This window comes from Orycteropus afer, unplaced genomic scaffold (assembly GCF_000298275.1).
Source record: "Orycteropus afer afer isolate SDZICR_OR568_19922 unplaced genomic scaffold, OryAfe1.0 scaffold00862, whole genome shotgun sequence".
NCBI lineage: Eukaryota > Metazoa > Chordata > Mammalia > Tubulidentata > Orycteropodidae > Orycteropus > Orycteropus afer.
In genome coordinates, this window is record NW_006922449.1 from 463,506 (window position 1) to 465,979 (window position 2,474).

A 2,474-nucleotide genomic window follows, 5' to 3' on the forward strand; every position below is an offset into this window, starting at 1 on the left:
TATATATATATATATATATATATATATATATTTGACTTCAAGCTATGTATTCAGATTTCATCTGCATAAGCAGTTATCCATGTGGCATCTGACAGTTCTATTATACTTTGTTGTTGTTATGTGCCGTCGAGTCGGACCCGACTCACAGCAACCCCTCCTTGGGTTTCCAAGGCGATATAACTATGGAAGTAGATTGCCCCATCTAGGAAATTGCTAGTGACAAGTAGATTAAAGACTATTCAAATTTTAGAGGACTTTTGATAGTCTCAGTATGGTTTCTAAAAATGAACTAGCCAGATGAGCTCCAGAATTTCAGTCAAAGACACAAAGAAAAAACCATAGCTATCCTGTTAGAGCTAGTCATTTAACACTTGCTTTAATCACTACTTAAATCCTTTATAGACTCCCTGGGTGGGTCAAACTGTTCAGTGGTCCACTACAACCTGAGAGGTTGGTGGTGTGAATCTACCCAGAGGTACCTTCAAAGACAGGCCTGGCTATCTGCTGCTGAAAGCTCACAGCATTAGAAACCCTATGGAGTGCAGTTGTACTCTGCACAGGTGGACCACGGTCAGTAGGCATCAACTCAATGGCAATTAACAGGTCCTTTATAAGCTCAGATGGCTTGAGTTTTTTAAAGACAGTAATTAAACTAGAGTAAAATTGGGTTGAAATTCAGCTGTTTGGCAAAATAATTCCTTAAATCAGTAATATCCAGTTACTGATCTAATACCTAATATGTGTCATTTCTAAGTTCACAAACTCAAAAATATTCCATGCAAATCTTCCTAAATGATCTAAGCATTCATCATTTAATATAAAATGAACCCAGACTCTTTGATATTTACACTAGCTTTAGGTAGTGGCTGCTTCATATCAACTTTTTGCTACCAACTATTTCTGGAGGAGGCTTTGACTCTAGGTAATTTTTTTTTTAAACTGAGGGTTTTCAATTTAGAAAATTGAAAATATTAAGAATTTCTACTCCCAGTAAGATTGTTCTGATTTTATATTCAATATTCTGTCAAGATAACCATATTTAAAAATTTGACTCAAGCTCTTTTTCCCAAAATGGCTGTATTACTTGAAGGAGCTCTGATGTTGTAGTGGTTAAAAGCATTTGCCTGAGGTTCGAACCCACTAGCTGCTCCACAGGAGACAGATGAGGCAGTCTGATTCTTTAAAGATTTACAGCCTTGACCCTGTAGGGCAGTTCTACCCTATTCTAACTATGAGTCAGAATCAATTGGATGCCAGTGGTTTATATTACTTGAAAATCTCATAAGCCAGGGCTAAGTCTCTATGGTATAGCCTTGCAAGGAGGTCCTGTTCAAGACACTCCTCCACTCAAAAACTCCCTGAAAAATTCCTGTTGTTTACTGCAGTACCAAAATTCCTAGGAATGTTCAAATTACTCACTAGAAAATTAACATATGGGAGGTAAGTTATTTCTTGCCCTAATTCCCTCTACAAGAAATAACCTAACAAGAGCAGATCTTTTAAGGCACATTCCTTATTTCGTTTGCACTCTGAGTAATTGTCACCTGATTTTTTTTTTTTTTTAACTCCCATTTAGGAAACCAATCCTTTCAGAGTAATATAACAGAACTCTACCAACAATCTAGTTGTTGTTAGTTGCCATTGATTAGATTCTGACTTGTTGTTGTTGTTGTGTGCCATCGAGTCGGCCCCTACTCATAGCGACCCTTCCTTGGGTTTCCGAGGCAGTATCACTACGGAAGTAGGATTGCCCAACTCTGACTTAGGCAATCCTATTATGCACAGCAGAACTGTACTTTTGGGGTTTCAAAGCTGTGACCTTTCAGAAATATATTGCCAGGCCTGTATTCTGAGGCACCTCTGGGTGGATTCTAACAGCCAACCTCTTGGCTAGTACTAGACTGCTTAACCATTTGTGCCAACCAGGGTCCTTAGTTGTCAACAAAATCCACCACTCTCCAAGTAAAGTTTGGGAGTGGCCTCATAGCTGGCCCCCAATAATCCCCATATCCTGAAATTCTTATCTTTGTGTAGGTCCCTCCCACATGATACGAGAGTTGGTCTGTGACCAATAGCAAAATGGTATGTAACTTCTGAAACAAGATCATAAAATTATGTGGCTTCTACTTACTCTTTCTGGTCACTTAATCCAGGGCAAACCAGATGCTAAACTCTCAGGTATCTCCTACATAAAAAACAACAGAGGGCCACTAATAGCTACGAGTGAGCCATCTTAGTAGTGGCTCCTGCAGTCCTGTTGAAGCCTCACCTGATGGAGGCGCTGACAACAGCTGGATGGAAACCTGGAGACCCTGAGCCAGAGCCACCCCTGATCCTGGCTTCCTGAGTCTGGAGCTGTAGAGATTTGTTGTTGTTGTTGTTGTTAAGTGCCATCGAGTCGTTTCCGACTCATAGCGACCCCATGCACAGCAGAACGAAACACTGCCCGATCCCGCGCCAGCCCCACAATCCCT